The following is a 14,466-nucleotide window of genomic DNA, read 5'->3' on the forward strand; positions in this document are numbered from 1 at the left end:
GGGGTGCCAGGCAATAGACAAATAATCAAGGAAATGTATGGCAAGTAATCTGGACAAAAATAAAGGAATAAAAAAAAAAAAGAAATAATGAAATAAACATACACAGACAATAAAAGAAGGGAAACGTGATTAATACAAAGCACTTAATCTTCTCTAACACCCTGGACCACTAACTTCAAAAAACACAACAGAAACACCTGCTCTATCTTCCTTTTTCATGCATAAGAAAATAGCTTCCTTGGAAGAACTACGTGGAATACACGGTCAGGCACAATTTTTTTTTCTTCTGACTTTATTCAAAGTCCTGAAAACACTAGAACCAATGAATGTCATATATACCACATAGCCACGCACCCTCGAAAAGGCATGAGATGATAATGTCACCCTGACTTTGCAAGAAACAACACGAGAAGTGGATTCGAGTTGACAAGGAAAACCAAAACACATAGTACATCTCATTGCTCTTATCAATATAATCCCCGGGGAGTTTCTTTAAGTGGCTTCTAAAATTGTATTAATTATTAAATGGAAGCCTTAGAGTCGAGGAGAACCTATCAGTCACTTTTATTTACCCGCATCACCTGCTGTTTGACTGGGTTTACTTAAAGTCCTAATCATGTCTCCTGTGATGGAGCATTTGGGTTGCTCTGTGGTCACATGTGGAAAATATTATATATCCACATCAAATGTGAATGTGGTCTCCCTTAGTAGAAACCCATGTCATCTCTCTAGATTTAGACCATGTCGACCCTGTGGGCATACAGATTTAAGTCTGCAGGGAGTCTGCAAGGGAGAAAAAAAAAATCTTAAAAGGATCCACAGTGAAGAGTTACTTAGCCCTTTAACAGCACTTTGTAACCATTGCTTATCACCAAAAAAAAGAAAAAAAAAAAGAAAAAAAAGGACAAAAACTTAAAGAGTAAAAGAACAAAGGCACGTACTGGTCGGCAACATTATTTTGGTTCAAAAGGCATCTCTAGACTAAGGGCGGGCTTCCGGGGCCTGTGACCAGTGTGGTCGCACAGGGTCCCTCACTTAAAAGGGCGCAGCATGGTTATTTAACGCTGTTCTATCACAGTATTGAATTTCTTAATAAGTTTAGCTTTGCATCTACTCAGGAATTTGGAATCTCAGCTCACAAGCAGGCCTGCCTCCCGCAGGCCTCTCGGGGACGGGTTCTCCGTCAGCTGCCCAGACCCTAGAGTCTCTGAACACCATCGGCTTTCCCCCTCCTTTCTCCCTGCCTTGTGTCCAACACGGCCCTTGAATGAGGGAGCGGGGCACTGGGTCAAGTCCGTGGAGGGCACTGGGAAGGTGCACTCACCAACCCCAGCCTCCTCTGCACCCCTCCTCCACCGCAAGCGGCTAGCAGTGTCCCTGTGCATTGCGCAGGCGACCGCGAGGAGGAACCGCCTGCCCTCGGGATCCAGCTAGCACGAGTGCCCCAGCGTGGAGGCTGCAGTGTGCTTTCAGGTCCCCATACCTGACATGGGGGATGTCCCCACAGAAGGGTGGAATACTCGGTCCCTTCCAGGACTTCTCTGTTCCCCTTTATCAATTCCCGAATTTAAAACCCTGTTGCTACCACATCACCTTGATTATGCCCTTTAGCATCTGGTAACTGAAAGGAGTCCTGAGCGCTGGGACTCAGGCAGCAGGGCATGGTTGCCTAGATCTACGTCCCTTGAGCAAATTGCTGGAGCAATTTGATCCATCACAAATAAGGACATGTTTATCAGCGCTTAAATGAATCTGAGCCTGGACGGGGCAAGGTGGGTCGGTAGTGAGTCGACTAGAAGCACTTCGCAGATCCTTTCCCTCAAACTGCAGGCTGGAGAACCACGTGCTGCCCACGTGCTGCCCACGTGCTGCTTGTTTCGCCAGCCGTCACCACGTGATTTGGGAGAAATCCAGATGCAGAGAATTCTAAGTGTTCCTCAGACCCCTTTGAGTCAAAAGCAAGAACACAAATCAACAAGGGAGTAGCAGTGATCAAAACAATAAAGGGGAGAAAATACCAGTTTTCAAAGAGCAGCTAATTCCCTATTTCTCAAAACTTGATGTTCAGACACCTTCATCAGTTCACCTGAGATGGGTGGGGGAGGATGTAGGGGAGTTGGGAGGGCACAGGAAAGGATGTTTGTTTAAAAAATTAGATTCCTGGCCTCTACCACAGACCCACTGAATCGTCAAGTCTGAGGAAGGTCACGGAATCTGCATATTTATTTTTATAAGCTCTCTAGTTGGTTTTCACACCAATGTGGGGCATTCTTATATAATCTTTCTATCATTTGGAACAGTTCTCAAAAATTTAATGTTTATAGGAGTCAACTAGAGTTTCTATTAAAAATCTAGATTCTCTGAGCACCAAGCCCCCTCAGAGATTCTGATTCAGTAAGTCTGGAAACTTCCTTTTAACAAGCAGGTGACCCTCCCTGACCCCACCTCCTACCCCAAATTTCTTATGCAGATGGGCCTCGAATCATATCTTGAAAAATACTGACATAAAGTCCAAAATTCTTAGCTTTTAGTATTTTAAAACATCCACAATTAAACTTTAAATCTTTTATCATCCAAAGAATGTTTATTAATCATCTACTATGTGCTAGGGGTCAGGGATGAGAAAACAAATTGGTCTTTTTCTAAAGGAGATCAGAGTTTAGGAAGGAAACCAGCCAGGTAAGCAATAGCTGTTACACACTTTAAATGGATCGTATAAATGTGAAACCCCTTATAATGCTGGCAATAATGCTGTTGATTATATATCACGAATCTACAACAGATGTAGGACAACCCAAGTCCTTACAATACCAGTAACTGCCATATGTCGAGTTCATGCTATGCGCTAGGTGCTGAGACAGAGACACTTTTCAAACAATAACTACCCAGCAAATCTGCATAGTTTTCGCACCTGCTTTTTACATATCAGAAACTTGCCCAGAGGTATTTAAGTAACAGAGTGTAAGATCTCAAAGGGAATAAGGAGCAGAGTTGAACTGTGGATGTAGGGTCTACATCCTGCTAAAACCTATTTCCTTCTAGGAGAAGCCTAGTGACAATTTTTAGACTAACTTCCATGGTGCCCTACTGGCATTAGCACTACCATGGTACCCTGCTGTATAATAAACAATCTTAGACATTTATCAACTGTTGTTACAAATGTTAGTCCCTGACCACTTCACATATGTTTTAAATTTTTGAAATTTAAGTGTAATTGCCATAATGTGATATAAATACTAGACTGTAAAAAATTATTATAATGTTCTAATTAATCCTCATCATAACAGTAAAAACATTATTTTTTTTATTCCTATCTTGCTGATGAGAAAACTGAGGTTTTTAGAGATCATGGGACATGCCCATGAAACATGAAATAGCAAACTTGAAACCAAGTCTATGTGAAACTGATGGTATTTTCATGATCCCAGATATAATCAATCAGCTAAGTTATGCTTTGTTGAAAGCAAACAAAAGCATGACTCCACAATCTTTGGTGTCTGTAATAACAAAAGGTTCCTTCTTGTTCTCATTAGTGTCTGTTGCAGATGCCTTTCAGTTACGTCATTAACTTCTTCTTTCCAAGGCGGCCTTAACCTGGGACGTGAATGCCACTCTTATGGCAAAAGGAGATAAGCAAGGGCCCCTGCAATAGCCCTCTCAAAGCTTCCAACATATACGTCACTTCTTACTAAATGGACAAAGCTAGTCATGTCTTCAAGTGACACTTCTTTTCTGAACGAATAAATGTGGCATATTGAAGCACTGCTGAAGCTAAAAATTCTTCCTGAGCCCTGATGTCATCCAGCTATAAATTTTCATGGCATTCAGGCACAGGGTATCAAGGATGAAGGACAAGAGATAAGGAAAACAGACTATTTCTCTGAAGCCTCAGCAGTGTCAGTCATGAGAGGATATGTCCAGGTTTGTGGCTTACCCTCTGCCTGAGATGGAGGTACTCACAGGCTCTTTGCTCACTTTATACTTGTGGCTGTGTTTGCGGGACCAGCCTAAGGGCAGTATTATGAACCCCAGTAGCAATTATTGCATGAATCAGTACCTTTCGATGTCTAAACTGTGTGGGCAGCCACTAGCAAAGTGTATTACAAGTAATTCATCACTAAAGACAAAGTACCAAAGTTTTTAAATAATTGGCATTTTAAAGTAAATGCCAATAAATGTAAGGCTACCCTTTAAATACTAGCATGCTTATTCACTTGCATTCTGATGTTTTCTGGAACAGGAGAGAAAGAGTGGATTATAACCACTTTCCAAAGAATTGTGTTTAACCATGATTACACCCATGAGTGTGTATCCCATCTGTGAACTTCAATTTTCATGTGTGTTGTGGCAGAAAGACAGGTTGAGAACCACTTATCTAAACCACAACCATATTTATCATATCTATATCATTGCGAATAATTCCATGTGTGTTCTCGCTAGCCAAACAGTAAGCATCCCAAAAACGAGAACCATATTTCTCCTTTTCCGTCTATGGATTGCAGCTTAGTCTCTTACTAGTAGAAAAAAAAAAAATCATCATCTGGCAAAGGTAGGAAACTATTTCTCCCTATTAAAGGCCGTTTGATACACAGGAAGGAAAAAAAATCTCATAAGGAGCATGTAGTAAGAAAAACATTTATTGAGACCTAGAGAAATAAGAAAGCATTCCAGCTATTAATTTTCTAAGATATAAACAGAGTTTAGTGAAAAGGTGGGAATTTTCCCTTCATCTCATTGACGTTTGCAAACAGAAAGCATTTGTGAATAATTTTAAGAGATTACAAACTGCCCAGAAAGAACTGTCATGAAGCTAATAGGTCAGAAGAAATAAAGTGACAGCATTTAATGATTAGCTTTTCCCACACCTTGACTCAGAGCTGAGGGATAGGTATTGTGTACTTCCACAGTAATATCTGTAGTCAGGAATTCTGGGGAGCAAAGTAGTAAAAGGTTCCCACCCTCCCAAATTTAGCCCCAGAGCTGTGAATTGAAAAACTGAGAAGAGGAATGACTTGTTTAATGATCAGAATAAATTTTACAACCCTTGATTTCAACTCAAGTGTTTTAAGGTCAACTACTTAAAAAAATTAAACGATACAGAAAAAGCGCAACATGTTGTAGATATTCTGTTCCTATCTTAAAATATAAAACTGTGAGGAATCTGAGTTTACATTTATGATGATAGCTGTTTCTGAACAAGTGAGGAAACAGAGAGGCTTTTATTTTCTCTAAAAAGGTAGACAAGCCTCTGAAACCCTCCTCAGAACAAAAATGATGTATATTCCATCATTTTCCCCCTTTGAAGTTAATAGGAATTGGTTGAAAGACATACAAAGCAGGAAGATATCAGTATTCCTAGCTCTTATGGAAACACCCAAGCTCCAGACAGCTTTGCCTGGGAACTTAAAGCAGATAAATGTTTCAGCTACAAACTCATTTCCCGGTGACATGGTCTTCTGCTTTATTTTTTGTTTATTTACATGCTGGCTGATTGACTGAATGAGAGAGCTGCGTCAGATACAGCCTGGCCTTTCTTTAGGCAAATGGTAGCTCTTACGTGTAATCCTTTTGAAAGGCTCTGCCAATGGTGGCACAGCTAGTAAGTGAAAATATATGCATAATTGAAAAATAATTGTAATTTCTGGAGGAAAAAACAGTTATTGATTCTCTCAAGGGAATCAGTTTCACGGAGATGGTTTCAAGCAGGATCAATGCCTGAGGTTTGTTTGGAAGGGCAGCAGAGTGCTTAGTTTTCCTGGGAGGACACTGATTTCTTCACTTAAGAAGGACAGACTTCCATGTGAAAGAAAGTAGGAACACTCTCGGGTGCTTATACAGTGCCTGCCAACACTGTCCTATTAATTTAAATTAGGAAATGCCCCTCTCTTCCCCTTTAAACTGTATCTTCCTGTCTCCTCTCTCAGAGTTTGGCTATAGCTAAGATAAACCCTGATTTATACCAGTCCTTAACAAAAAATCTTTATGACCCTTTCCATAAATCCTCTAACTAGAAGCAGTTGTTTGATACGCACAGAACTGCTATAGTTAATTAACTGCTCTCTCCCTCCAGCTAAACCCTTCACTGTGAACTTGGACCCAAGGTTGAGGACATGTGGGTCAGTCACAGGGAAAGTCAGAACCACAGTGTAGGATGAAAAGGCTTTTGGGAAGCTAGGTCATAGCTGTCACACAGGTCATTTTCAGTGGCAAGTACTTTGTATACATGATACTGTTTAATCCTCTCAGCAGACCTAGTGGGCAAGATTATTGCGTGTATTTTACAGATGAGGAAACTGAGGCCTATGGAGTTTGAATAACTTGGCTGCCCAAATTTGTGTTTGTTTTTTGAGGCTAGATCCGTTCAAATTCGAATCTCCTATTCTTAACAACTCATTTTGTCCACAGTGCTATTAGAAGAATACCTCTGGAAGGATAAATAATATTGACCATGGCAGTTCCCTGAGGACTGGGGAACGCGGGTCTGGGAGAACTGGGGGATCTGAGGATAAAGGAGAAAAGGAGACCAACTATTTACTATTCACTGTATGTCCTTCTGCACAATTTGAATTTTTTTTTTTTTTTTTTTTACTTTTAAGAGTCAATCGTTATTATTCCTAGATTTCATATTTGTGGATTTCCCTACTAGCTGAAATTTATTTGTAACACCAAAAACTATGCTTTCATGCTTGACTGGTCATTTTCAGTAACGATAGGGTGACAAAAATTTTGGCCACTCTAATAAGCACATTCCCAGTGAGATGAATTAGGGCCGTACTCTGCCTCTGGGCTCAGCTCTCAAAGAGACCAGGGAGGATGGAGAGACACAGTGTAGGAAGCTCTGGCTCTGGGGCAGTCGGAACAGGCTTGAACTTCAGCTCCGGCAACTGCTAGAGGAGCGGCCTCCGGCAAGTCACCGAACACTTCTGAAACCCGTAAAATAAAGAAAAGGGGGTTCTACTGGGGTGCGTTCTTTTCGGGATTTAAGAACTTTGCCTGTAAAATGTGCAAGTATATGTGTGTGTGTGTGTGTGTGTGTGTGTGTGTGTGTGTGTGTATGTTTTACTTCCACCAACAGTCTTTGTAGTTTTCCTCTTAAGGCAATTTTTTGAAAAGAAACCGAGGCTACCACTCCCCCCGCCCCAGCACCCTCCGACGGCAGGGAGTGGAACAGACAGTGGCCCAGCTGCTGCGCTCTGACTTCCCGGCCTCATGGGCTCTGAGGTCCTGCTTCCCACTGGCTGCTTTGAGTAGGGCAGGGATGCTGAGGCAGGCAGGCCGCTTCCTGGGAGACAGTGACAAAATCTCCGATGATGACTTTGGCTCGAGGATTTCCCCATGGCCTCTCAGAAACTCCCTTAGGCTGCGTGGTGACTCGGACACTGCCGCCCAACCTGTCCTCTGCCTTATGTCCATTATGTGGATTAAGACTGCGTCCCAGTCTAATGGTCTCACCCAGCTCCCTCCCGATTTTCTTGCCCAAGTCAGATCCCTATTAAAAATCCTTGCAAGTTTAATCTTATCCTGGCTTCTGCTTCTCAGACAGGACTAACAAAGGAAGAAAATTTCTAACATTTCGTAAAAGTTACTGAGTTGTGGGCAAAACCAAAAAAAAAAAAAAAGAGCAATAATAACTGGGAAGCTGCACCCTGTGCTCTGAAGTCAGCCTGACTCACTCAGTGCTCACATGACTCACTCTACTTCCAAGACTGAAAGCCACCAAGGTTTAGACTCAAGTCTTGGACAAATTACAGGTTACTGTACGTTTCGGATTATAAACTTAATTAAAAACTTTTGAAGATTACATGTAAATGAATGCTAAATTCACCAATGTCATACATTTATAATACTGAGAATCTAAATACCTCAAAACCATAAGTTAATCTAAAAGGTTCATGTGCCCTTGGTCCTCTGAGCCATTCCCTGTGTCCTTCCTCCACCTGGATGCCCTGCCTTTTCCACCTGGTGGATTTGCACTTGTTCATCAAGATGCATCTCAAAGTTACCTCATGTAGGAAACCTCCCTGATTTCCCTGGCTAAATTATCTCCCTGTATTCTGTGTTTCTTTAAAGATTGGGACTTGATAAAGATTTATACCTGACTTAATTGAAATACTTATCATTAGAATTTTTCTCAGGTGCCAGTAATTAATGGCTGACCAAAAGTGCCTAAAACTAGCAGGACATCATTATCACGATAACCTCACAGAACAAGAATCCTGGAGAAAGTCAGCGATGCAGTTGGTTTCCTTGTCGTATAGTCATCAAGAACACCTTTCCATCTGTCCACTCAATCATCCCCAAAACTGTCCGTCAGACTTTAATCACTATCTTCTCAAAAACCACACTCAAAGGCAGAAAGAGAAGGAGACATTCTACCTACTTGCCTCTTTTTTAATTAGTGAGGAAACCCTTTCCAGGTGGTTCCCAAAAGATTCTACCTTTTGTCTCGTTGGCTAGAATAGTGTCAACCAATCACGGCAAAGGGGAATAGGATTGAATGATTGTCTTAAACCAATAATGATTCACTCCTTGAATAGAGTCCAACTCCTTTGAGCATATTTCTGCTTCATACCTAATTAATTTATTTTTATTTTTTATTTTTGTTTATTTAAATTTTTTTTTTTTTTTTGGTGAGGCAACCCTTGGCTGACCTCACAGATTGCAAGGACCTTGTCAGCTTACACTCCTTTATTTTTTAAACCTACAGCACCTGGTCATCCTAGGTGGTCTCCCATTCAAGTACTAACCAGGCCCAACCTTGCTTAGCCTCCGAGATCAGTTGGGATCAGGCTTGTTCAGGGCGGCATGGCTGTAGACTAAGTTATTTATTTTTAAATCGAAGCTCTGCTAGCTAGGAAGATGGTAGAGCAGCTGCTGAGCTGAGGACCAACAGTGTCCGGTTCACGCCCAGCTCAGAATTACCGGTTTACTGCCGCTCTTCGCTGCCACACTCCAAAAGCCTTGGAGGGGAGGGATCCTTTCCTGTTTTTTGTATCATCCGTAACTGGCCCACAGTAGCAGTCAACAAAGGTTTACTGAATGTTTTAAACATTCGAGTTAATAAATGCAGCACATATAAAAAAAAAACTATACGAATGTTAAAAAATGCTTACAAAATAAAATATTAGACAAACCTTCCAACAAGAAAGATGAATAGGAATGCTATCATAATTCTAGAGTGATAGACTGAAGTTAAAGAGGACAAGTAACCAAGCTGAAACAACAATGTGAACATTCCGACTCAACAGTCCAGAGTCCAAATCTCAGACCCCTCAGCTCTCTGACTTACACTCAGATAGAGTTTTCGTGTCTCACTCAGGAGCATAAGAACTATTTAAATAGTGGCCATAGAAAACATGACACACTGAATGTTGCTTAAACTAGGTAAAATGAGTACTGGAGGCCAATAGACAATCACAACCAGAAAAAAAAAAAAAAAAGATGTTTTGATTTTACATATGACCCGCTACTCATCAAAAAGCGCTTTTAGTCTTAGACTTCATAGTTTATCAACCAACAGTCTGCCTCTCTCTGTGGTGGGGTCCCGAAACAGTTCCAATGACACTTACAGGTAGCTTTGTCATCAGTTACATGTTTGCAAGCCCCTTCCCTTCTCGTTCTAAAGCTAGAAGTCAGATCGTAATTGCTCTCCAAAGATGACTTGGCCCAAGTTGGAAGCAGGCCATATTTTATTAAAAGCTTTCTTCAATCAACAAACGTTTTGAAAAGCACAATTTATAGAAAGCAGTTATAGCTAGAGAAAACAACTTTCTGCAGGATGTGGGGGGAGCATACACGTCACTCCACAAACTCAACTATGTGTGCAAGAACTTTTGCAGCTATCTAGATACGAAAAGCAATTTAATTTCATGATGTGCTCCCATTAGGTCATGTAGTTAGGAAAATTTAACTGAGTTGCTGGAGTTCCCTGTCCAGCCAAAACCAACATGAGTTTCCAGTACCCTGTACAATTACAAGACACCTTTAGGGTAGAAGGGGCCCTCTGGTCACTGGCAGTTTATTCACAAATTTTCCCCCATCTCCAGATTGCTCACTGATAAGGGATCCACAGACATCTCCTCCTCTTCCCTAGCCATTCCTCCCTCCCAGCATAGAGAAATATTTTTCTATTCTGGGGTAGTTTCTTATTGACAGTCCAATAGAAAGGGTAACTCTAAAAAAAATAAGGTCACTTTCTGTATGGTTGACATATAGTTCTGCAACTTTTTAAAATAACTGTTTCTAATGCTACCAGAAAGCAACGAGGCATCAGATTATGAGTATAGATTCTGGAGCCAGTCTACCTGGGTTTGATGTGTGATCTTGGGAATGTTACTTAACCTATCAGGATCTCAGTTTCTTCATCTGTAAAATGGGGTTAATGCACCAATATCAAAGGAGCTGGTCTGAGGTTTAAATGAGTTAATATATAGGTAAAGTATTTAGAACATTATCTGTAGGTACTACTATTTTTATTTCTATAACACTGAAAATTAAATATTAAAGTATATATTACATTTATTTTTTCACATATTCAATAAAGGACCTATTGTGAGTCATATGCTGAAGCCTCCATGATAAATAAGTGAGGAATGGTTGAGTCAGTGAAGCCCTTTGAAAGAGGTAAGCACAGGATGAGAGAGCAAATAAAGGTCATTTAAGTATCCTGGGGCTGGGGTGGAGGGTGTGATAAGGGATTTCCTAGAGGAAAGAGACTAAGTTTATAGGGCAATGAGTAGAGGAAAGCTCTTCCAAGAAGAGTCACAGTGTGTAAACCCTGGAACTAAAAAAGGAATATGGCTTATTTGGACAATTGCTAAGGATGACTGGAAGATTCTACTTTAGAGAAAAATAAGATTCGAGACAGAAGAGTCAAATCGTCAAAGCCCTCATGAGCCTAGTGAAGGTGTTTGATTTTCATCCTGAAGGCTGGAGGGACCTGTCCAGTGGCAACCTTGAGCATTCAGTGTGTGCTCCAGATGTGTCTCTGTGGAAGACGGAGGGCGAGAGGATTGAGTCTGGGGGCTGGGATGCTTCTCAGCAGTCTATTGCGGCTATGTGGGGTGGCAAAAGTAATGAAGGACTGAAAGGAGTCATGGCAATGGGGACAAAAAAGGAAAAAGAGATCAACTCTTTTTTTTTTTTTTTTTTTTTGATAAAATGATAGGTCTTATGGATTTGGGGGATGAGGAGTGAGGAAAGAGATACGTAAGGACATTCGAGTTCCTGGCTTGAGCCACTAAGTGGTTGGTAGACAGAGGAGCAAATCTGAAGACAATCCCCTGCCTGTGAGGCCCGCCCTGCGGAGAGGCCGAGGCTCTCACTTACTGGCACAGTCTGGGCTCCAACTCGCCTCTGCAGAGAGGGCTCCCCTGACTCCACCTGACATATGAAACCATTGTCTTCCATCCGCTGCTCGCTCCACTTTACATTTCTTCGGTGCACTGATCCCTTCCTGACATTATACTATGTTGCTTTGTTGGCCTCCCCAACGAGAACGTAAGTTCCATGCAGGGAAGAACAGTATCTGTCTTGTTCACGCCGGAATATCCAGAGACCTGTGTGTCTGGCACATAGTAGGTGTTCAGTGAGGATTAGTTGTGCGGATGAATGATGAGTTCAGTTTTGGGCTTCTGCAGGATCTACTGCAGGACTTACTGAGAAGTTCAGTAAGCAATAAAAATAGGGACCTGATGCTCGGGAGGAAAACTCAGACTTTATACATGGTTTTGGAGTCAGCAGCGTAGTGATGAGTGTTGGTGGGGTGAGGAGCTGGTGACTAGTATCCCACTGAGGGAGAAATTACAGTGAAAAAAATAAACCAAGAATGGATTCCTACGACCTTCTACTTTTGAGAGAGAAGAAAAGGAGACTGAAGAACACCTAGAGCAGTTGGAGAAGAGCAAGGGAGGAGAGATGCCATAAAGCCAGGGGAAACAGTTTCCAGATTCGATGAACACGTCCAAAACCACAAGAGAGCCAAGAGGATACAAACAGAAAAACGCTGATTACGCATTCATAATTCATTCCCTCTCTCTCTCTCTCTCTCTCTCTCTCTCTCTCTCTCTCTCTCTCTCGTCCCCTACCCCCACCCCAACTCTTCTCTCCCCTCTCTCTTGTAAATAACTAATGGGAAAAAAAAGGGGAGATTAAAGAACTAAGGACATTTTTCTTTTGATCTTTTACCATAATTCCATAGAACCAATAATTTTTTTACTGGAAATTTGTATTTCTACTCATTAAAGTTTCCAGTCTATGTATTACCTACAAATGTGTATTCATCCATCCATATACATAATATGCACACACGTGACAGAGCAGACTAAAAAAATTAATCCTAATTTATTTTAAAAGTCAAATGTCATTTTAATTCGAGGTCAGAGCTCCCAGGATCCCATATCAAAGTTTCTGAAGGAAAAAGCTGGAGAACATTTCTGGCTCCACATGCTGCACAAGCACAGCGTTCAAACCATCTGATTCATAACTCCCAGGAGGTCAAACTGATCCAGCGCTTGTCCTTATAAAAGTCAAAATCTTGCCTTGGGAAGCAGCAGCCTTATCACATGATCTCTGCTGGCCTAAGGGAGGGCAGGCGGGTGTGATACAAGTCTTAAAATGTAATACAAGTCCACCAAGCCCTAGGGGGATTGGGGAGGGCCGGACCTGCTTTAAAACAGGCCACCATTTGGGGTACAGACAAGTAGTCCAGGCCTGAGAGAGTGAATAATTAGCCAGAACAGCTCAGAGCTGAATCCCCTCTCCAGCACAGGGTTCTCCAAGTCTTTATTTCAGACCGAACTGGTGGCAAGGAGAAAGGAAAGGAGGGATAAGCTGGATCCTTCAGGCCTGTTACATGCCATTAGGTTCACAGTGGTTCTCAAGCTGGCAACACATTAATATCACTGGGGAGCCTTTAAAACAGGCGTCCAGGTGTAGGACCCAAACATCAATGTGTGGTTAAGCTTCCCAGGTGATTTCAATGTACAACCAAATTTAGCACTTTAATGCAACTGTCTAGCCTAGGATCACTGCTGGGAGGCCATCTGCCAGACTCAGTTCTCACAGATTTCCCTAGAGAGCCCGCCCAGCGGTCACTGCGGAGTGCAGAGAATTTTCCTGACTGTCTTGCTGAGCAGTGCGAGCAGCAGCGGTTTCACGTGGCTGCAAAGCCCCCACCCCCACCTCAGCCAAAAAGGAAATTAGCCACTTCAACTAAGATGCTGCTTAAGGCGAATGAGTGTTCTCTTACACTGCTCATTCGTTTTCTAATCCATTCTAAAGAGAGATTTGGGGTTGTTAAGAATGTAGTCATTTTTCTATAAAGCCTCCTGACTCAAAGTGTGGTCACTTAGTTGCAGTACTGACGCCTTGGAGAAGCTTTGTTTTGGAAATTCAGAACCCCACCCCAGACCTGCCCCAAGCTACAAATCTTGCTAGATGGCACAGAATATATTGAAAAATCTTTACTGTATTGAAACATACACCAGAGAGGAAGAAATGGTCATAGACGGACAAATCACTGAGAGAGACTCGTGGAAAGAGATAAAACAAGTAATAAATCTTGGTTCATTTGAAATTTATTTTCGTTGTTTATTTTTGGTTTGTTTTGGTTTGATTTGTTTATTTAGCAACCAGGAAGTAGCTAAATAGGATAAGGATTTATTAAAATTTTGGGGAGGAAAACTGAAGGAGTAACCAAAATCTTGAGAACAAATCTAAGAATTTCTGCTGTTAGCCCAATAATTAGTCTAGAGGCTCTAAAGGAAACTGGTTACCATATGATTTTCACTGTCTCCGTTTTCTCATGTTCGAAATTATACACTTAAGTTGAATCATAATAGAGATCTCTTCTTGCTTAAAATCGTCATTTGAAGATCCTTGAAACCATATAAATATTCAATCACATTGAGTTTCAGGTCACACACAGAGTTAAAGATTGCTTTACCACTAGGTGGCAGTGTTGACTCAAAAATGATAGAAACCGCTGTAACCATCCTCTTCCACTGAATTTTGTGGTTTGTTTTTCAAAGGTCAGTATATCCAAAAGGACCAGGATTAAGAACTTAGGCCCCTCCTTGGAATTCATGCTGCTGAACCCCCTTCTCACCTTGACGCTCTGTCCTCACCTCGCACAAACTTGACCTCAGTGCAGATATCTGCCCTCCTCTCCAGATCCCACTCCTGCCAAACCTTGTTTCACCTTGGAAACCCACATGCAGAGGCTTTGAGCAAAAAATCACTGTTGGAGCTGGAAGTAATTTAAAGGTGTCATCACATCAATCCCTTTTATTTTTCAAGAGAAATTAAGGGGAGTAGCAATAATAAATACTTAATAGTTAATAAACGTTAAGCAGAAGGGGATTTATCATTTCCTATAATGTAAGTTGCTTTGTGGGCAACTCCACGGGTAGTTGAGTTAGTGGCTTAGCAACGTTATCAGAGGGCAGGTTCCCTCCAATCCCCTAC

The 14,466-nt window shown here is 41.6% G+C and overlaps 1 pseudogene; it reads right to left on the bottom strand.

Moving 5' to 3' along the window:
* Window positions 1-8,698: 8,698 nt before the first annotated feature.
* LOC118610944 lies at window positions 8,699-8,817 on the bottom strand (annotated as a pseudogene).
* Between the last annotated feature and the right edge of the window lie 5,649 nt (window positions 8,818-14,466).

Source organism: Rousettus aegyptiacus, unplaced genomic scaffold, assembly GCF_014176215.1.
Source record: "Rousettus aegyptiacus isolate mRouAeg1 unplaced genomic scaffold, mRouAeg1.p scaffold_m13_p_13, whole genome shotgun sequence".
Classification (NCBI taxonomy): Eukaryota; Metazoa; Chordata; class Mammalia; order Chiroptera; family Pteropodidae; genus Rousettus; species Rousettus aegyptiacus.